Genomic DNA, 22,640 nt, shown 5'->3' on the forward strand with positions numbered 1-22,640 from the left:
AGTAAGCTGTAGCTCTCAACCAGAGGATCCAGTTCTTCTCGAGGAAGCCATCTCTATACCTCTTCTCTTCTTCTTCCAGGTTTCCATAACAGTCCTGGGAGCCACACTCCTCCTCGTGATTTCCACACCTCTCTAAACTGTCCCTGTCTATTTCCTGCTGATAGACTTTGAAAAGTACGTGAGATCCCCATTTAGAACCGATGACAGACTGAAGAACTGCCACACCACTTTTGGGTGTAGGCTCCTTGAACCAATCTCGTAACAAAGGACAGCAAGTGGGGCATCTGGGTGGCTCATTCGGTTAACTGTCCGACTCTTGGTTTCTGCTCTGATCATGATTTCATGGTTAGTGAGTTCAAGCTCTGCGCGGGGCTCTGAGCTGACAGTATGGGGCCTGCTTGGGAATCTCTCTCCCTCTTTCTCTGTCCCTCCCCCACTCATGCCCCCTGTCTCTCACAAAATAAACTTAAAAAAGCTAACCCCCCCCCAAAAAAAAAGAAAAGAAAAAGAAAAAGGAGACCAACTAGCTCAAAGGAGGCACAGTTGAAAACTCCTTTGATTTCCACTCAAGGCAGTTGTATCTCAAATATATCATTTAAATTCAATGATTCCATAATTATCATAAATCAGTATCCTATAACTGCAAATCCTGTATTGGAGTTGATTAAAGTATTTTTTCTGTTTCCTATTTTTTTTTTTTGAGGTACAATTGCATATAACATTAGCTTTAAGCGTACAAAAAATGACTCGATATTTGGATGTAATATGAAATGGTTCCTCCAATGAGTCTAGTTAACATCTGTCACCATGTATAGTTATAAAACTTTTTCTTGTGATAAGAACTTTTTTTTTAATGTTTTTATTTATTTTTGAGACAGAGAGAGACAGAGCATGAGTAGGGGAGGGGCAGAGAGGGAGGGAGACACAGAATCCAAAGCAGGCTCCAGGCCCTGAGCCGTCAGCACAGAGCCTGACACGGAGCTGTAACTCATGGACTGTGAGATCATGACCTGAGCTGAAGTGGGACGCTTAACCGACTGAGCCACCCAGGCGCCCCAATTGTAATAAGAACTTTTACGATCTATTCTCTTAGCAATTGCAAACATGCAATACAGTATTATTAACTATAGTCATCATGTTGTACGTTACATCCCCATGGCTTATTTGATAACTGGAACTTTGTATCTTTTGACCCCCTTTACCCATTTTGTCTATCTCCCACCCTCTGCTTCTGGCAACACTCATCTGTTCTCTGAATCCATAAGCTCAATTTTTTGGGTTTTGTTTTGTCTTGTTTTGTTTTTAGATTCAACAAGTGATATCATATGGTATTTGCTTTTCTCTGTCTGACTTATTTCACTTGGCATGATGTCTTCAAGGTCCATCCATGTTGATGAAAATGGCAGAATTTCCTTCTTTTATATGACTGAATAATATTCCTGTATGTGTGAGTGTACGTATGTGTGTGCATACACCACATTTACTTTTCCCATTAATCCATTGATAGGTGGATTGTTTCCATATGTAGACTATTGTAAATAATGCTACAATAAATATGGGGGTGCATATATCTTTTCATGACAGTGTTTTTGTTTTCTTCAGATAAATATCCAGAAGTGGAATTGCTGGATCATATGATAGTTCTATTTTTAATTTTTAATTATTTTTTTTATTTAAAGAAAAAATTTTTTACATTTATTTATTTTTTGAGACACATAGAGAGACAGAGCACAGGTTGGGAAGGGGCAGAGAGAGAAGGAGACACAGAATCCAAAGCAGGCTCCAGGCTCCGAGCTGTCAGCACAGTGCCTGACGCAGGGCTCGAACTCACAAACTGTGAGATCATGACCGGAGCCAAAGTGGGACGCTTAACCGACTGAGCCACCCAGGCGCCGCATCTGTTTTCCATAGTGGCTGCACCAATTTATATTCCCACTGATAGTGCACAAAGGTTCCCTTTTCTCCATATGCTCCACAACATTTGTTTTTTCTTGTTTTTTAATAAGAGCCATTCTGACAGGTGTAAGCTGATGTCTCATTGTGGTTTTGATTTGAATTTCCCTGATTAGTGATGCTGAACACCTTTTCATATACCTATTTTCCATCTGTATGTCTTCTTTGGAAAAATGTCTATTGAGATCCTCTACCCATTTTTAATTAGATTGTATGTTACATGAGTTCTATACATTTTTTGGGTATTAACCCTTTATCAGATATATGATTTACAAATATTTCCTCCCACTCTGTAGGTTACCTTTTTGTTTTGTTGATATGGGTGTGAGGGCAATCTGGCTGTGACATCTGTCACCCAGTGACATTGGTCACCAGGGTTAATTTGACTGATCTGGTCAGCTGGGCGGATGTTCCCTTCCTCCCTCACTACTCCATGTGTATCCCTCCTGAAGTGGACAGACTTCCTTGATAGAGGAGGGTCATTCTTGGGTCAAGGGTATATGAGTAGCTGTGCTTCCCTGCTTCCCTAGAACCTCCAAATAAGCTCTCAATGTCCATTTTGTTGATAGTTTCCTTTACTGTTCAGAAGCTTTTTAGTTTGATGTGGTCCCACTTGTTTATTTTTTTGCTTCTATTACCTTTGCTTTTGCTGTCAAATCCAGAAAATCATTGCCAAGACCAATGTCAAGGAGCATATCACCTATATTTTCTTCTAGGAGTTTGATTACTTCAGGTCTTATGCTCAAATCTTTCATTCATTTTGAGTTTATTTTGGGGTATGGTGTAAGACAGAGGTCAAATATTATTCTTTTGCATGTGGCTACCCAGTTTTCCCAACCCCATTTGTTGAAGAGACTGTCCTTTCCCCACTGTGTATTCTTGCCTCCTATGTCATAAATTTACTCACCATATATGCATGGGTTTTAATTTCTGGGCTGTCTATTCTGTTCCATTGATCTATAGACCTGGGGATTTTTTTTGGCAATATCATGCAGTTTTGATTACTGTAGCTTTATCATAGAGTTTGAAATCAAGAAGTGTGATGCCTCCAACTTTGTTTTTTCTTTATCAAGATTGCTTTGGCTGTTCAGGGTCTTTTAATTAAAGTCTTAAGGTTGTAAAATTATTACAAAAGGAGTAAATACTGTCAAAGTTGTTTTGAAATGTCTTTTAAATTGAATCAAATTTGGAGTGGGAATTTTAAAAATCAAACTCTTTTAGTTTGAGAGTTTAAGAATCAAACTCTTTCCCTCTTTCTCCAGGAAGGGTAAGAGGAAGTTGAGTTGTGATTTTTTTTTAAACAAAGTGGTTTTTTTTTAAATTTTTATTTATTTTGAGAGAGAGAGAGCAAGTGGGAGAGGGGGAGAGAGAGAAGAAAAGAGAGAATCCCAAGCAGGCTCCAAGCTGTCAGCACAGAGTCCAACTGAGGGCTCAAACTCATGAACCGTGAGATCATGACCTGAACTGAAATCAGGAGTCAGATGCTTAATTGACTGAGCCACGCAGGTGCCCGGAGTTGTGATTATATGGCACCAGTATAAACAAATTCATTTCACTTTGCTCAGCCAGTTGACGTTTGGGGAAGGCCAAAGTTTAGCCTGAAAACCAAACCTACAAAAGTCCTCAGGCATTTGGGGTGCCTAGGTGGCTCGGTCAGTTGAGTGCCCAGCTCTTGATTTCATCTCAGGTCGTGATTTCACTGTTTGTGGGTTAGAGCCCCGTGTCAGGCTCCACTCTGACAGTGTAGGACAGAGCCTGAATGGCATTCTCTCTCTCTCTCTCTCTCTCTCTCTCTCTCTCTCTCTCTCTTTCTCCCCCCCCCCCCCATAATAAATAAACGTAAAAGAAAAAGTCCTCAGGCATTCAATGTCCTTAGCATATCCTACATGCCAGGACCTGTGCCCAACATGTCACGTCCATTTTCATCCATCCTCTCTCCATTTTTTGGTGTCTCTCCCCCTCTCACACACCCCCCTTACTGGACCTGCTATGCTTTGGGCTCCTTAATTTCATGATGTCCCTGCAGGCTACAAAGGCAAGCAGACAGCCTCTTGCTTGGAAGAGGACATGCAGGGGACACCACTAATGACTCACACAGGCCTGCCCACAGGTCACTTCACCTGACCGAAGTCACCAAATTATGAAGCAGGACTGCCCCATGATAGCAGGCTGACTCATCGCTCTCACGGCCCATACTGTGATATGCCTTTCAGAAATCAGATGCCTTATCTGTTTTGTCTCATGGAGGGAAAACGGTCTCTGTGAGGATGTAAGCTCCTTTCTCACTCCTCATGAGTGATGTGTTGAGGGAGCAAACACAAAGTAGAATCTTACTGTTTCTCAGAGACAGAGACTCTGGGGCAGCTCCGGGGCTCCTACAGGAAATTGTGGTGATCCCACAGAAGTCCCTGTGAGGAACTGAGCTCTCTGCCCCTCCCAGGCCACCACCGGGCCAGGGTGTCAGAAATGTTAGCCCTTCCTTCAACCCAGGAATGCACCCTGGGTGCATAAATCCGGGCGGTGTATAAATCCGGGCGGGTTCACCTGTGAGTTGTCTGCACAGGCTACTCAGACCACTTGATTATTCCTTGTAACCCGACCCTGTGTTTTACACTGAATTTGGGAGGGCCCCTCCCCCACAGCATTATGGCAGGTGTTATTGTGTCCAAGTGACTTATGAGTCAGGCGGTTTCAGACAGTGAACGGGGAGCAAAGTTGACGGTTCCGGCAGCCCCAGTGTTCCTTTGCCCCATCGGGTGGCAGCCTTTTGAGGCCTACAAATGCTTTCTGACCCCTCTCTCCCTGCCCTGGGTTCATGGCCCCTTGCACAGCAGATCCTCCACCAGACCTCTTGGGCAGGCAGCCCCTCTCAGCCAGGGTTTCCCACCCAGGTTCCCTGCTGTGCTTTATGGACTACAGAGTGCTCGGACTCAGGGGCCCTCCAGGAGCACTGGGAGATGATGTTGGCCCCTCAAGGACACCCGCTGCGTAGAGAGAAGTAATCATGTTCTCAGAAGTCACCAGGTCTAATGCCACAGAAAAAGAGAAAACGTTGCTGCTGTTGGTGTGGTTCCAGACTTCACTATTGGTGTGATTCCTGTCTTCCCTCTTGGTGTGGTTCCACTGTTCACTATTGGTGTGGTCCAGTCTTCTCTATTGGCCAGAATGCCTCCACAGCTTTGCTCCAGGCTGCATTTTTGTGACACAGGACTGAGAAGCATTTAGCTCTCCACCACACACCTCTTCCCGAGGCAGGTCATCATATCTTTCACACACACACACACACACACACACACACACACAATGCATGCACACATACACATCCATGCACAAAATACGTGCGTACCTATATCCATGTATCACACATATATTCATACACATATGCACACACATTACACATAACATGCACATACTTACTCATACACCTTTGCATACATAACACAGACACATACATCCACACTCACATACCCACACGCATATACAAATACACATACAATCAGCCTTTAGCAGTGTCTCTGTCTGTTGTCCAGGCAGGGTGGCTGTAGTTCTGATTCAGTGCTCTCCATCCCCAATCTCCCTTTGATGGGAAGTTGGGGGTGCAGGGTTAGTGGCCACTGGACCAGTTCATCCCTATCACAGTGAGGTGCTAGTCAATAAATAACCTCTAATTCAAGAAGTAGAGTAGCCAGGATTTAGGACATGTATGCTTGTGGCCAAGGTGAGTGTGCTTCTGAGAGTCATATGTTTTCTTCCCTCTGGCTTTGGAGGCATCCAGGACAGAGAGGCTTTTTAACTTTTCATTTTTGTTTTTTGATGCTTTGTTTGGTTTTGCCCTAAGTCCCTATCACAGGCAGGTGGCGGATGCCTGGTTTTAAGGAATCGATAAACAAATCCATTAGCTAAAAACAGTGACTGTCAATAATGGTGACGATGACCACAAAAATAGATGTTTGAAAGGATGGATGAGAGATGATATGAGAAAAAAGATAACTTGATAAACTCTTACTTTGACCTTTTAATTTTTTTTCTCTCAGCAACTCAACTACTCAAAGAAAAGCCACTTGATTTTTTTTTAAGCGATAAATTAATTGCTGGCTCCTAGCCCCAAATCTTCCTGGCTGGCGAAGAACATGAGCTCTCCCTGCTGGAATGTCCTCCTCCTTCCCAGCCTACAAAGCACCAGGGTATGTAAGTGGTGGGGAACCAGCTCTTGTCCTCTGCCCTCAAATGGCCTCTTCGGGACTGGGCTTCTTTGCAGCATCTATTCCAAGGGCGCCTCAGGGAGTGGACATGTGGGTCAAGACAGCCCGTGGTCCGGGTTTCCAAGCTGGATCATTGGCTCCAGGCATCTGGAATCCAGTGAGTGGACATGAGTGGGTCCCTCTAGGGCCAGACTCTAAAGAGCACTGGGTTGACCACGAACCAGAATGACGTTCAAATTGTTTACAGCACCACACTCAACAAGGCATCGGTTCTACAACCAGGTCTGGTTTGTGGCCTCCTGGTGCCAGTTCTGCCTCTCAGAGAAAGGGCTCAAACCCGGAGGAGATTGGATACTTCTGTAATTCTCCTAAGGACATTTTTAGAGCACAGCCTCATCTCCAGAGGGCGCAGGATACCAAGCAGCTTGAAGCAAGTTTCTCTGCTTTCAGGCCCCCACAGGGAGCCCTGTGTGTGTGCATCTCCCTCCATGTCTCCCGCCTTCCCTTCCACATTCTCATCCTCAGGGCATCGAACTAAGAGAAGGCTAAAGCAGTCCTACACATTCTGTCCACACCCAGATGAGAGAGGGAGAGCTCACTGAGAACTACTGCAGTGACTCCAGGGAGGTGGCCTTTCCTTGCCTCTGGGGCAGACTGGTGGGGAGGACAAGGGGGTAGAGCAAAGAAGAAAGTAGCCACACCCTTTCCTCCCTCCCTCCTTAACATGCTTCCTTTGGAGGAGGGGAGAGATTTAGGATTAAATCTGGAGAGGAGTTGACATTTTTTTTAAGTTTTATTTATTTATTTGTTTATTTCTTTCAAATTTTGTTTTAATATTTATTTATTGTTGAGAAAGAGAGACAGAACATGAATGGGGGAGGACCAGAGAGAGAGGGAGACACAGAATCTGAAGCAGGCTCCAGGCTCTGAGCTGTCAGCACAGAGCAGGACATGGGGCTCAACCTCGTGAACCAGAAGATCATGAGCCAAAGTCAGATGCTTAACTGACTGAGCCACCCAGGCACCCCTTATTTTTTAAGTTTTTTAAAGTTTATTTATTTATTTATTTAGAGAGAGAGAGAGAGAGAGAGAGAGAGAACAAGTGGGATAGAGGCAGAGAGAGAGGGGAGAGAGAGAATCCCGAGCAGGCCCTGCACTGTCAGTGCAGAGCCCAATGTGGGGCTCGAACTCACAAACTGTTGAGATCACAACCCAAGTTGAAATCAAGAGTCAGACCTTAACCAACTAAGCCACCCAGGTGCCCCTGGGAAGGGTTTGACATTTTAAATTAAATGGCACTGGATTCTCCCAACCCTCAAAGTAAAAGTCTGAGATGGCAAGGAGTCAGGAATGGAAATTCAACTGAGTATGTTTAAAGACAGAAGGCAAAAGAAAGCCATTTCCTGTTTGTGCCCCAGCAGGTTCAGCCTACTAAATAGGTCAACTTTCTCCAGGCCCAGGAGACCCTGTCTACCCTGGGGAAATCCTTCTTGCTTTGAGTTTGTTCCAGACTATCTGGATCTGACTTAGGAGCATAGGCTTAGGAACATAGGAAGATAGAGTCAATCAGACTTAGAGAGACTAACTCTACTCAGCTGCCTGCTGCATCCTTCCCAAGGGAAAATAAGGACAGGGCTGACCCCAGCTCAGACAAGAAGCTGGGCAAAGGGAAGATATAAGAAAGAAAAACTATATACAGATTACTTTCAAAAAACCTTAGTCTGGACACACCAGTAGAAACAAAAACAAATAAAAACAGAGATCAGAGTGGTAAAGAAGAGGGCTGTCCAAGCAAGGAGGTATCCTTGGCTTCCCAAAGACAGGGGCATGATGACTCCTTCCACTCGCTCATACTCTCCGCCTTTAAAGCAGCCAAGGAATCTCCATCTGAGGTCTTGGTTTTCCCTGCCGTCAAAATAGACACCAGAGCTGGTGCCAGCATGAAAACTGCATAAAGCCACTGTGTACCCAAAATTTCCCCCGTCGTCAGTGTTGCCAATTACTGTGGCCCTTATGGAGACTGGTTACCTCTGTAATTCTCCCAAAGATATATTTAGGGCATTCTTGCTCTGTAACTATCTTTGGGACTTCGCAATAATACAGTATTCTGCTAATTTTAAACACGCACGGTCCCAGCTTACAAACAAGTTGTGTTCCAAAAGTAGATACGCAGGTTGGTTAGTTGGCTCCCAGAATTCAGTTTCACATAAAAACCGTGCAAAACCAAATCCATGATAACATGTGCAAACTAGTAAAAAACAATCCTGTTGCAATATGGTAATGAGGCCAAGCAGAAAAATATATATATATTAAAACTGACCAAGTAGATAATACACTGACTAGCTTAAATCCAGGTACTTAAAATTTTCTCCACTAATGCTTGAATGTTGCTGTTTCCTGCCTCTTGAAGCCTTGCACCGGGTATAAAGCAGATGTAACAACGGGAGATGTGGAAAATTGTGATGGAATTTTTGGCAAGTCAGAGCAACCCACACATTTCCCCTCTTGGACTTCCCGGAGCCAGCCTCCCCAACCGTCTCTATCCACCGACCACTTCCTGGCTCCACCCCACCCTTAACACATTTCTCCGTCTTCCTCCTCCACCTTTAGCATGAAGGCCACACACAAGGTGTTAAGGTTTAGGGGAAGTGGGGCTGTCATTTCTATTTTCACATTTACTGAGATAATTGAACTGCAGAAAAAGAAAGTCACAGGTCCTCAATTGCCAGGTGCCAACGCAGCCTGATCTGACGTGGCCGATGTGCTTTGGTGGCACCACGTCCAGACTGAGGGGGCTCAGGGATCCATCCTAAGTCAGTCTCTCCCTGCATCTAGCATGGTTTTCCCATTTAGGGCTGCAGACCGTGTGCTCAGGGCAGGCAACATCATTTGTGGGGCCCAGTACTAAATAAAAATGTGGGGCCAAAACTATTGACTTTTTGTTCAAAAACTATTAAGAATTTAAAGACAGTGACCAGCAGAACACTATATTCAACCACAGGGCACCTATACCTTGTCACCATACGGGCTGCGTACACCCTGAATGTGGCACCAACGTGTTGGACAATCTCTACTCTCCTGGGTCATAACCATTTCCCTTCCAGATTCACCAGTTGACTTTCTTTAGCCTCCTTCCATTGTGGGAACTGTGCAAGGAACCCCTAACAAAGGCACCTCTGGGGGAGCCTGGGTGGCTCAGCCAGTTAAGCGTCCAACTTCAGCTCACATGGTCTCGCGGTGCGTGAGTTCGAGCGCTGCATCCGGCTCTGTGCTGACAGCTCAGAGCCTGGAGCCTGCTTCGGATTCTGTGTCTCCCTCTCTCTCTGCACCTCCCCCATTCGCACTCTGTCTCTCTCTCAAAAATAAATAAACATTAAAAAAAACAAAAACAAAAACAAAAACAAACAAAAAAACTTCTCCTAATACAGGCTTTCAAAAATAGGAACTCAGGGCTCTCCCACAAAGACAACAGACATATGGCTGCAGTGGTCTCACTGGGTCCTTCCTGTTTCAGTATCTGTTTGTTCATTGGTCCACACCTTCAGCATGCTGGCTATATCCAGGCCTTTCTTTAGTGCTGTAGCCAATACTAAACCCCAGTGTGATTGCTAATTTTATGTGTCAGCTTGACAAAGCCATGGAGATGCCCAGATATTTGGTCAAACATTATTCTGTGAGGATGTTTTTGGACGAGATTAATGTTTGACTCAGCAGACTGAGGAAAACAGATGGCTCTACCCCCATGGGGGTGGGCATCATCCAATCAGTTGAAGGCCTGAATAGAACAAAAAGGCTGACCCTCTCGTGACTAAGGGGAAAAAATATCTCCAGCCCATGATTGCCTTGAGCTGGGACATCAGCCTTCTACCTTCAGACTCAAACTGAAACATTGGCTCTTCTTGGTATCCAGCCTGCTGGCTTTCAGACCTGGGACCTCCACCATCAGGTCCTCTGGGTCTCCAGCTTGCTGACTACAGATCTTGGGACTTGTCAGCTTCTATAATCGTGTGATCCAGTTCTTTATAATATCTGTCTATCTATCTATCTATCTATCTATCTATCTATCTATCTATCTGTCATATTTGTAAATAAATGTTTGTTTTTATATGTCAAGGGATATGCATATATGTGTATATCCTATTGGGTCTGTTTCTCTGGAGAGTCCTGACTTATATACCAGTCTGTCCAAAAAGTGCAGTTAAGGTTGAAAGTGCTCATTACAACAAGCAAGTGACCAAAGGCCACCAGAAACATACCTGTAGTTGACTTAGTGGGTTTATTACTCATCACACTGGAGAGCATGCTCACCATGAGGAACTGGGGGCTTCTGCATAAGAGGGTATTAGAAAGAATTATGGTAGATTTGGGCTTTGGGGGTATTTGAGGAGGAGCCTGGACTGCACAAAAAAGTGAGGACAGAAAGTGAAACAATTCTGTCACTGAGTATCTCAACAAAACTTAGCTACAGAGAGGGCTCACTAGAGTAGGTATAAAGCCATCGTTCATATTAGCCAAGAGAGGGATTTATTTATTTTTTTTAATTTTGTGGGTAGCACAGTAACTTTGTGCTTGTCTGTGCTTGGACAAAATTATGAAGTGCCCTTGTTTTGTGTTTGTTTTTTGTTTTTTTATATAAATTAAAAAAGTTTTTTAATGTTTATTTATTTTTGAGAGAGAGACAGAGTGCAAGCAGGGGAGGGGCAGAGAGAGAGGGACACACAGAATTGGAAGCAGGTTCTAGGCTCTGAGCTGTAAGCACAGAGTCTGATGTGGGGCTTGAACTCATGAACTGTGAGGTCATGACCTGAGCTGAAGTCAGACATTTAATCAACTGAGCCACCCAGGTGCCCCTTTTTATAATTTTTTAAAGTTTATTTATTCATCCTGAGAGAGAGAGCAAGTTTGGGAGGGACAGAGAGAGAGGGAGTGAGAGACAATTCCAAGCAGCTCAGAGCCCGATGCGGGGCTTGAAACCACAAACTGTGAGATCATGACCTGAGCTGAAACCAAGAATTGATGCTTAACCTACTGAGCCACCCAGGCATCCCTGAAGTGCCCTTGTTTTGTCTCACTTTATAATGGTTTCACACTGGCCTCTTCTGATGCTGGTGCTCTGTGAGATTATTTATGCCTCTGCCCATGTTCTCAGGCATTTCTTCTCCCCTGGTTCTCCAAACATCTGGCCTGCCCCTCCACCCAGAGGAGAGCTGAAAGCTTAACCTGGGAGGCAGATGGGCTGGATGTCCCCTGTGCCACATGGAGGGACCCGGGAACTCCTGAGGGGAGTAGCCACAACACGCAAAATCTTCTCTCTTGCTTATTGTGGCTCCTTTTCTAAAATCTCCAAAAACCAAGTGCTGTGCTGAGTCCTTTACATATATTCATGAATCCAATCCTTAACACAACCTCAAAAGGTAAGTATAGGATTGTTCTCATGTTATTGATGAGGTATCCAAGGTACACACAGAGTAAATAATGAACACTCAAGAACTCCCCTCCACCCCCCAGTAAAAAGCCCCTCGTGGCCTTGATCACGTGGCACGATGCTGCATTTCTGCATCATGGCAAAGTCACAGTAAAGTGTCATTTGGCCATCGATCAAAACAACCTGCACTGCTCCCTACTGCCTAGAGAATTAAGCCCAAATGTCCTAACAGCCAGACCCCACCCAATCTGGCTCTCAACTACTCTGTTGTCCTTTGTTCCCTCTTTGCTCCTAAGTGAACTCCCTGCTATAGCCACAGCCATACATCGCAGCCCCCTGAACACACCGAATGCACTTCCATATCTGTGGCACTCCACTCAGCGAGAATATTCCCATACCCCCATCCGACCGCCGTTCCCGTCCCTCCTTCCCAGCTCGGGTCTAGCTTCCTCTGTATGGCTTTCCTGGCAAGTATGCTGTGCTACTCCATATTGTTACTTATGTTGTTATGCATCACCCCTACTGTTCCAGTGAGACCTGTGGTGGGTAGTTTGCAAAGTGATCACAAAAGTTACCCCCCACGGCCGTATGCGGCTCCTCCCTAGTGTGACTTCTACATTCAAGAGGCAGGGTCGATGTCTTCAGTCTCTGAAGTTTGAATTTAAATCTGACCTTTTATGGCCAGTGGAACGTTAGAAAACTCTGACACCACCATGATAGGAACCTGGGGAAGCCCGTGAAGGGGGAGAAACCACCAGGAGCAGAGATAGGTTATCCCAGCTGGTCAACCAAAGCAAAGACGAGCTGCCCTAGGACCAACCAGCCTGCCAACGGCCAAACGTAATAGTGAAGCCATTCTAAATCGTCTAGCCTCAGTTAAGCTGACCTGGACAGAAAAGGCATCCCAGTCCACCCATAGAATTATGGGCTTTTTTTTTTTTTTTTTTTTTTTTTGGTATGCCAGTGCATTTTGGGATGGTGTGTGTTATGCAGCAAAACATCAACACCTCAAGCTGTCCAGTCAAAGAACAAAAGGAGTGATACCTGGTGCCCTGCCTAGGTTTAGTGACATTCTGCTTGATTGCCATGGGCCTGACTGTGGCTCCCCAGAGAGATTGTAGTAATCACATACCCAATCATTCATGATTGGGTATTAAGTGCTTGTAGCTTAAGGGGTAATAATTTTAAACATTTTATCTTTTTTAATGCTCTCAGCAACCCCGTGAGACAGGAACAACTATTGTGGGTTGTTTGTTTTTTTTTAATGTATATTTATTTATTTTGAGAGAGAGACCGAGAGCACAAGCAGGGGAGAGGCAGAGAGACAGAAAGAGAAACAGAATCCGAAGCAGGCTCCAGGCTCTGAGCTGTCAGCACAAAGCCCAACTCAGGGCTCAAACCCATGAACTACAAGATTATGACCTGGGCTGAAGTCACATGCTTAACCAACTGAGCCACCCAGGCACTCCTATTGGTTCTTTATAGATGAGAAAAGTGGAGCATTGAGAACTTAAGTAACTGGCCCACAGTCACATAGCCAACAACTAGCAGTTCCGTGGCTTGAACCCAAGTGTTGTTGTTTTTGTCTTTCCAAAAGCTTGCACCACTTTAGACCTGGGCTGTTAATAGGAGACTGTTCTATCTCCTTTCCTTCCCTCCTCCCTCTCCTCCTCCTCCAGAATTTCAGTGGTCCTGCAGCCTAGCAGTTATTTGGGTTGTAACTGGCCTCATGCTATTTTAGCTCTTAGAGGATTGGAAGTGCTTCTTACACATCTCTTTATTTCTTGTTTACCTTTTCTGAAGCTCAAAACAAATAAGAGAGAGCATGACCTGTTCCCTCTAGACAGCTCCTGAGTGAGAGCCTTCCAGAACTGTCAGCCAGCATTTAGCCAACACCAGCCCAGTTCCAGGGTAAAAGTGACTTAGAGAAGACGCTGAGAGGCTCGCTGGTGCTCCTGTCTCAGCGCCAGGCAGCAGGTCTGGCATGTCACAGATGCCACAGCAGTCACCGCTGGCTGAGTGAGTGAGTCACCGGATCCAAGATGCAGGAAACAACCTCACCTGTCAATCCAGGACCAGGTTTTTCTACTTTTAGTTACAGAATGTTTTTTTTTTTAAAAGAAAAGTCTGGAGCAATCCCTTCCTCCCTCCTGGATATGGTCCTCAGCCCCTCTCCCTCTGCCTCTCCTCCCCTTCCTTTTTCTCAGTGCTTCCCCTCCTTCCCTCCTTCCCCCCTTCTCAGCCCTGCACTTCTCTCCCTCCCTCCCTCTCCCCCTTCACACACAAGATTACCTTTCCCTTTGGTAAAGTCCAACCTATAGTAACTGCGCCCAATTCAGAGCAGCAGGCCTGTGTTACCATGGCAACCCGTTGCCACTGAAGCTTTTCAGCACTCACTTCTCCCCTATATTTTAAATAGAAAATCTGCATGCTACGTCTTGTCCTTCCCTACTTGCCACTTCCAGTTTGAGCAAAACCCCAGCCCCAGATTCTCCAACATCTTTAAGTGTTTGTAAACAGCCATATTTCTTTCACAAACTATTTTTTATTGTATTTTGAATAACTTCAGATGTAACGTCGTCAATTGAGTTAATTCTGAATACATCAGAACACTTTTTCTCCGTGGGGTGTACCTGGCTTACTTAATGAGGGTAGACAGGTTGCATCTGTCCTTATGCAGAGGCATTGCTGGGAGCTGAATTGTGCACACCGAGCAGGACAGGGTTCCGTGGGACCCCTGGAGACTCCAAGGGAAAGCAGGAGCAAACCAAAAACCCAAGGAAATTGCCCAGCCCACCGGGAGCAGGCAGGAGCTTGTAAAAACCACAAAATCACCCAGAACTCAGCATCCCCTCCCAAGTCCTTGCTGAGCAGAAGGTCATAAATCTGTTGCCGAGGGAAGAGTATGTCCTTTGAAATCAAGCAGAATCAAGGGTTTTTCTCAACTTTGTTATTGAACTACCTGTGCTGGGTGAGCTTGGCCAGGTTCCTTACCTTCTCTGCATCAGCTCTGTAGTCTACCTTTCACAGTTATGGAGAAATAAATAGGCTAAGTATGGAAAAGGACCTAGAGTCATCCTTGGCACACTCAGTAAAGACTAATTGCCATTATTACTGTTACTATCCTGAGCAAAGTCCTCCAAAGTAGCATCGAGGTGCAAAGCCAGAGTGAGAACACAAGAAGCCAATACCAAGGTTACTGAATAATCAGGCTAGCTGCACAGCTGGTAACTAACCAGGAATCATGGTCTGAACACACCAAGGTTCAGGGTATGAGCTGTCATGAGAAGCTAAGCCACAAAATCTCCTTAGGCACTGTTACATGAGCAACATCCTAGAGTTGTCAAGAGGAGGAAGTTGACCCAGCAAAAGAACCATATACTGACTGCCTTCAAGGAATTCTTCACTTCTCCTTGGCCTCCTGCAGTTGGAATGTGTGTTAGGCAGGCTGAGGATGGAGTGTGGAACAGCCTAAGGGAGAGAACTTGCATGTGCTCCATCTGGGAGCCAGGTCCCTGCTCGGGCCCAGAAAAGAAGGCTGAGCACACACAAAATGGGCCAGTTCACCTGGGCAAGAATTGGGTTTGGTTCCAAGGCTTGACTCTTCAAGCTGAAAAGTACAGCATGCAGAAGAGTCTTAAACTGAATGCGTTAACAGGATGGTAAGTGAAACACTTCAAGAACACCGGGGCCAGATCAGCAGTGCTGTACATTCTGAGACTATACCTAAAAAAGCAATCACTAGCCCAAGACCCCCTTCTGGGAGACGATCAGGTAAAACGAGTGGTGGCTCCTTCTGTGCAAGTTGTCTCCCAGGCAGAGGGAGCAGGGAGCAGGACAGAGAATTTGGCACATGTCTGTTGGAAGGTGGTGGGCTAATGTTTTAGAAAAACCTACGTGAGAAATTTAAAGTTTCTCCTCTTGGCAGAAGAAGAAGGGGAGCCAGGTCTACTTCCAGAGGCAAAGGCATGCAGGTCTCATGAGTCCGCCATGAGCTCCCTGAAAAGGAACCGATTGTACAGTCACAATTCATGCATTGCTGGTTGGAATGCAAAAAGAGGTACAACCCCCCACAGAAGGGATCAGGAAACAGGAATGTCTAGAAAAAGTACATATGCAATCACTCTTCCACATAGCAACATATCCATGGTATTCCATGCCTCCTTCTCTTAAAATTTCACCTTAAGTCACCTCCTCCAATAGACTTTCCTTGACTTCTCCTGCTAAAGGAGCCCTCCCCTCCCCTTACCCTATTCCCTCTACTCGGTCAGCCTATTCCTTCTCATCTTAAATTCATCACAAGTCAAATTCCTACTATTTACCTATCATGTTTACTTGTTCATTTTCTCTCTCAAAAGTCAGTTCATTCTAAGATACTAAAGGAAGGGGTGCCTGGGTGGCTCAGCTGGTTGAGTGTCCAACTCTTGATTTTGGCTAGATCATGATCTCAGGGTCATGGGATGGATCCCCACACTAGGCTCTATGCTGAGCATGGAGTCTGCTTGGGCTTCTCTCTCTTTCCTTCTTTCCCTCTTCCCCACTCATGTTCTCTCTCTCTCTCTCTCCCTCAAAAAAAAATATATATATGTAATAATTAATTAATTAAAATACTAAAGGAAAAAGACCAATGACCCTGTAGAAAAGAAGGGCTAGATAAGAAGGCAATTCACAGAAAGAGAAATGCAAATTGTCCTTCAACATTCGGAAAGATTTTTGATCTTTCTCACAATAACAAAATTATTAATTAGAACCATGATATCTTTTCTCCTGGATGACAAAAAAATCCAAAAATTGGAAAAGGTATTTTGTTGATGAGTCAATGGAAGTGCTAACATATTCATGCATTCTTGTTAGAATGTAAAAAAAAAAAAGTATAACACTCATGGGAGGGATTGGGAATATCCAGCAAGAGTACCTGTGCTATGACCCTTTGACACAGCAATCCATCTTCTAAGAATCTTTCACACAGATATACTGACAAAAATATGCAATATCATAAGCATAAAGCTATGAATTATAGCACTGTTTGTAATAAATAGCTACAGCCTGGAAACAACCCAGTTTTCTACAGAGGGAACTGGAATGACTAAAATATGGTACATCTATGCAATGCAGCACACAATACAGCTATGCAAAGGAATGAGGAGGGTTTTTATAAACTGTTCTAGAGTGATCGCCAGGATATATCACTAAGTGAACAAAATCAAGGTTCAGAACAGTGTGTGTGTGTGCACGGTTCCAACGTCAGAACCATAAGACAAGACACATTCTGTCAAGTCTAGTTTTACATCCCTGCTTCTCTCCATCCTGTTTTCCTCCTGTGCCCATAAGTAATCATGGCAACAGATTTTAGTTTTTACTTTGATTTAAAAATTATAAGCATATATATGTGTGTGCTATATGTATGTGTGTATGTATGTATATGTATATATATATATGTACATATATATATATCTTATAATTTGCTATGCATACATATTTAATTTCCTATTACTGCTGTAATAAATTGACACAAATTTAGTGGCCTAAAACATAAGTTTATTTTCTTACAGTCCTAGAAGTTCTGGAAGCCAGAAATCTGAAAGGAGTCTTGTGGGGCTAAAATCCAGGTGCTGGGATTTTGTTTCCTTCCAGAGTCTTGGAGGGGAGAATCCATTTCCTTGCCCTTGTCAGCTCCTAGTGGCTGCCTCTATTCTGTGGCTTGTGACCCCTTCTCCCATCTTCAAAGTGCATCTCTCCAACCTCTGCTTTCATCATCACACCACCCTCTCTTCTCTGTGTATCAAGTCTCCCTCTGCCTCCCTGTTACAAAAATACTTGTGATTACACTTGGAACCACCCAGGTGATAATTTAGGATTATCTCCCCATCTCAAAGACCTTAACTTAATCACATCTCCAATGTTCACCTTCCTCCCTCCCCCCATGTCCGGTAACACTCACAGGTTCCAGGGATTATGACCTTAGGATCTGGATATCTTTCAGGCCCATTAAATAAATAAATATTTAAAGCCTTTAAAGCCTTTAAAATAAATGATAAATTAAAATCTACTGAAAATTATTATTTATGGGAGAGGAAGGAAATAAAGAGACATGAAAACTATGTGTATATATATATATATATATATATATATATATATATATATCTTTAAAGTCAGCTTCACTTTAAAAAAAATTTTTTTAATGATTATTTATTTTTGAGAGCGAGAGACAGAGCATGAGTGAGGGAAGGGCAGAGAGGGGGAGACACAGAATCTGAAGCAGGCTCCAGGCTCTGAGCTGTCAGCACAGAGCCCCATGCAGGGCTCAAACTCATGGACCACTAGATCATGACCTAAGCTACCCAGGCGCCCTGAAAACTATATTTGACTGTATATATCTTGCTGTATGGCTTTGACTTTGCAACTATATAAATGTTTTGTGCAATTATAAAACAGTATAAAAAAAACAAAAAGAAAAAAGAAAATGAAACAAATTTAACTATCCATCTGATGGATGCTTTAGCCATGTAATCAACAGGTAGTGATGTGACTTTAAAACAGTAATTTTTTATGGAAACCAATTTGACAATAAATTATATTTAACATAAAAAATAAAAATAAAAAAATAAAACAGAGGAATTTGGGGGCACCTGGGTGGCTCAGTCGGTTGAACGTCCAACTTCAGCTCAGGTCATGATCTCACAGTTCATGAGTTCAAGCCCCACATCGGGCTTGCTGCTGTCAGCTCAGAGCCTGCTTCCGATCCTCTGTCCTCCCCTCTCTTTGCCCCTCCCCTCCCCTCAAAAATAAACATTAAAAAAATAAAAATAAAACACAGTAATTTGAGGGAGGTGAGGAGGTGGGTTAAATAGGGGACGGGGATTAGGGATGAGCACTGGCTGATGTGTGGAATTGTTGAATCACCATGTTGTATACCTGAAACTAATGTAATGCTGTATTAGTTAGAATTAATATTAAAACTTTAAAAAATAATAAAATAAATAAAACATAGTAATTTGTATCTCACCAGTAGGATAGATTCTGACATCAAAGAATTGTGCACACACCCACAAAATTACAAGTATTGTTAGTGTAGTTTGTAAGCTATTATGCATATATAGTAAGATAAAGCAAACAAGCAAATGTGGTAATACTGTTAAGAATTTAGATATTTAGCACACACACAAAGAGACAAATATAAAATCAAAGAAGTTGAGTAAAATTTCTGTGAGCTTAAAGGAAATAACAATGTGAAATCATGATGATTACTCTTAAAACAATATTGCTCAATTTTGTCCAACAAAAGGTACACAAGCAGTAAGTAACTCAGTAACAATAAACATCTCTAATAGACTGGAGTCTTTAATGCATCTTTTTTTTTTTTATGTTTGTTTATTTCAGAGAGAGAGGTAGAAAATCCCAAATGGCTTCACACTGACAGCAGTGAGCTGGATGTGGGGCTCAAACTCACAAACCAGAGATCATGACCTAAGCTGAAGTCAGTCACTTAACCAACTGAGCTACCCAGGAACCCCTGCAGACTGGAGTCTTTAAAGACAATTTCTCACTAAAAGAAACTATATTAAGAAATGGGTGATTTCAGTTCTAGGATGTGACACAAGATGAACCGGAAGCATCTTTCATAACAAAAAACTGCTAAAGTCATGTCAGAGGTCTCAGGAGCCAGCTTAAAGGATTTCACTGGACAAAGATGAGCAATTTGCACCTAGGTATGTATATGAGATACATAAAAATATTAAATCTCTGTGCTTTTAATTTTACTTTTGGAAAATACCACTGAACTCCTTTGGAGGACGCTAGAGCATTAACTCATTCTAAAAATTGGTAAATAATTGGAAGGAATCATTTTCCCTGCTTTTCCTATGTGAAACGTATTTCAAAGTAACGACATAGTTAATGAAATTTCTCCTTTACAAGAGATTCAAGCTATTAAATATAAAATAAATGGTATATTTAGAATATTGCCATTTTGGTGCGCCTGGGTAGCTCAGTCGGTTGAGTGTCCGACTTCAGCTCAGGTCATGATCTCATGGTTCATGAGTTCGAGCCCCGTGTCAGGCTCTGTGCTGACATCTCAGAGCCTGGAGCCTGCTTTGGATTCTGTGTCTCCTTCTCACTCTCTGCTCCTCCGCCACTTGTCCTCTGTCTTTCTCAAAAATAAACATTTTAAGAAAAAAAAATTTTTTAAATAGAATATTGCCATTTTGCAACCTTTAATGCAATAATATATCTGGGCAATGATCAACAATAACTGCTAAAAAATACTAGGTAACAGGCCAGCAGGGAACTGTTAGGTTTTTAATATTCACCTTTATTAATTTTGTCCTGGATGTGCACATGACGGTTTTGGTTCAGAGGCAGATTTCTCTTTATACTCACAGCAAGACAAACAGCCAGAGGAACCCTGTAGCACTATTTCCCCAGGCTCAGCAAACACCACAGAGTGCCATGCCAGAGACAGCTGGAAAAAAAAACAAAAACAAAAACAAAAACAAAAACAAAAACAAAAACAAAAAACTCCGCACACCCCTGGTGAGCTAACTTCATAGGTGAGATACAGAGAAATATGTATTTCTTCTGTTTCTGAAGGGCAAACATCACTTTCACACACACCGCACCCCCCCCCCCCATCACCTTCTGAAAGTGTCCTTGGGGATCAGATAGAAGAGATCCTTATCCTAACCCTTTGGTATGAAAATAAATCTCTGAGGGGAAAGATAAGGCCAATGTCTCTAGTTTTACAACTCCAAGATCTCTCCAAGGCCCTGGTCCTCTTAACCACCAGAGTTAGGAAAATCTCTTAAGAATGCTCTGTCTGATTAGTCACAAATTGCCTTCCAAGCTGGCTCTCAGGTTGGGGGGGAAAAATCAGTAAAATTTTTCAGAAAGCCCCAACTCTACAGAAACATATTTTCCTCTACAGTCTCATAAAAACTTTATAATAAATGGATCAGGATAATATACCTGAAGCCACTGATCAATCTTATATCATCAAAAGCCCAGATAACCAGACATTACATGCTTCATGATGCGATATAATAGGAAACTCACAGTACCTTCTTTGAAGTGTTCTTGTCAAATAATGAAACTAAACCTAATCAAGCCTCTAGACCCAACTACCAGTTTATAAGAAATAAGGAATAGAAGAATATGTTAGATGATGCCACAGGGATGCAGTCAGCCAAAACCAGAGTCTGGGAAATTCTACAGGATAAATGACTTAGTTTCTACAATATCTAAGTACCAAGGAAAAAAGGGGAAGGGGGAAATACAGAAATTAAAAAAAGACTTAAAAGACCTAGCAACCAATTGGTATAGGTAGAATTTGTTTGGATCATGATTTCAACAAACCAAGTGAAAGGAAAAAAAAGCTTGTTTATGAACACTCAGAAAAGTTGAACACCGGTTATTAGATACTAATTAATTATCATTAATTTTAAAGATAAGGTAATGGTATTATTGTTGTTTTAAAAAGAAATTTTATCTCTTAGATATACATTTGGAAATATTTACAGATGATAATTGAGATTTGCTTTAAAATCATGAGTGGAGGGGTGCCTGGGTGGCTCAGTCCATCAAGCATCTGACTTCAGCTCAGGTCATGATCTCACTGTTCGTGAGTTCAAGCCCTGCATCGGGCCCTGTGCTGACAGCTCGGAGCCTGGAGACTGCTTCAGATTCTGTGTCTCCCTCTCTCTCTCTCCCTCCTCTGCTAGCACTCTGTCACTCTCTCTCTGTCTCTCTCTCTCTCTCTCTCAAAAAATTAATAAATCTTAAAAATTTTTTAAAAAATAAAATAAAATAATATAAAATAAAATAAAATAAAATAAAATAAAATAAAATAATGAGTGGAGAAGCACCTGGGTGGCTCAGTTGGTTTAGCATCCAACTCTTGGTTTCAGCTCAGGTCATAATCTCACAGGAAAAAGAGAGTGTGGAGGTTAGCACTTGTTGGTTATAGGCAAAAGAGATTAACTTGGAAAAAAATGGATCTATTTTTTTGCAATATAAATTGCCAGAGAATGACTTCAGGATGGTGAATGTCTTGGGAAAATGCGATCAAAGGACATCATGCCAAAAAAAAAAAAAAAAAAATTAAGGGGCACCTGGGTGGCTCAGTTGGTTAAGCATCTGACTCTTTTTTTTTTTTATTTTTTTAAAAAAATTTTTTTTTCCAACATTTTTTATTTATTTTTGGGACAGAGAGAGACAGAGCATGAACGGGGGAGGGGCAGAGAGAGAGGGAGACACAGAATCGGAAACAGGCTCCAGGCTCCGAGCCATCAGCCCAGAGCCTGACGCGGGGCTCGAACTCACGGACCGCGAGATCGTGACCTGGCTGAAGTCGGACGCTTAACCGACTGCGCCACCCAGGCGCCCCAAGCATCTGACTCTTGATTTCAGCTCAGGTCCTGCTCTCATGGTTTGTGAGATCGAGTCCTGCATCTGGCTCTGTGATGACAGTGTTTGTAGCCTGCTTGGGATTCTCTCTTTCCCTCTCTCTCTGCCCCTCACCTGCTGGTTCACTTGTGCTCTCTCTCTCTCTCTTTCTCAAAATAAATAAATAAACTTAAAAAATAAAATAAAATAACGGATGGAGATCCAGAGGGAATGGGTAAGTATAGATGAAAGAGATTGGCCATTTGTTGATAATTGGTGAAGCTTGGTCATGAGTACCTTAGGGTTCATTATACCATTCTCTCTGCTTTTTATGTATGATGAATATGTCCATAATAAAAAGTTTTTTGTTTTATTTTGTTTTTTCTTTTATTTATTAAAAAATTTTTTTTTTCTGTTTTTATTTTATTTTTGAGAGACAGAGTGTGAGTGGGGGAGGGGCAGAGAGAGAGGGAACAGAATCTGAAGCAGGCTCCAGGCTCTGAGCTGTCAGTGCAGAGCCCAATGTGGGGCTTGAACTCCCAGACTGCAAGATCATGACCTGAGCTGAAGTGGGATGCCCAATAGACTGAGCCACCCAGGTGCCCTGTTTTGTTTTTTTCTTTTAAAGCAAGTTCCAGGAAGGTAGGGACATTGTATCTTCCTCCTTCCATATTAGTTTC

At 43.0% G+C, this 22,640-nt stretch overlaps 1 long non-coding RNA gene across 1 annotated transcript in view; it reads left to right on the forward strand.

The window, feature by feature from the left end:
* LOC122202990 overlaps positions 1–22,640 on the forward strand; it is a 140,965-nt gene that overhangs the window by 104,016 nt on the left and 14,309 nt on the right. Inside the window, exon 7 of the long non-coding RNA XR_006195007.1 lies at positions 5,988–6,137. This is a non-coding gene — a long non-coding RNA (uncharacterized LOC122202990). The remainder of the gene's footprint in view (positions 1–5,987; positions 6,138–22,640) is intronic.

This window comes from Panthera leo, chromosome D3, assembly GCF_018350215.1.
Source record: "Panthera leo isolate Ple1 chromosome D3, P.leo_Ple1_pat1.1, whole genome shotgun sequence".
In the NCBI taxonomy this organism is placed as follows: domain Eukaryota; kingdom Metazoa; phylum Chordata; class Mammalia; order Carnivora; family Felidae; genus Panthera; species Panthera leo.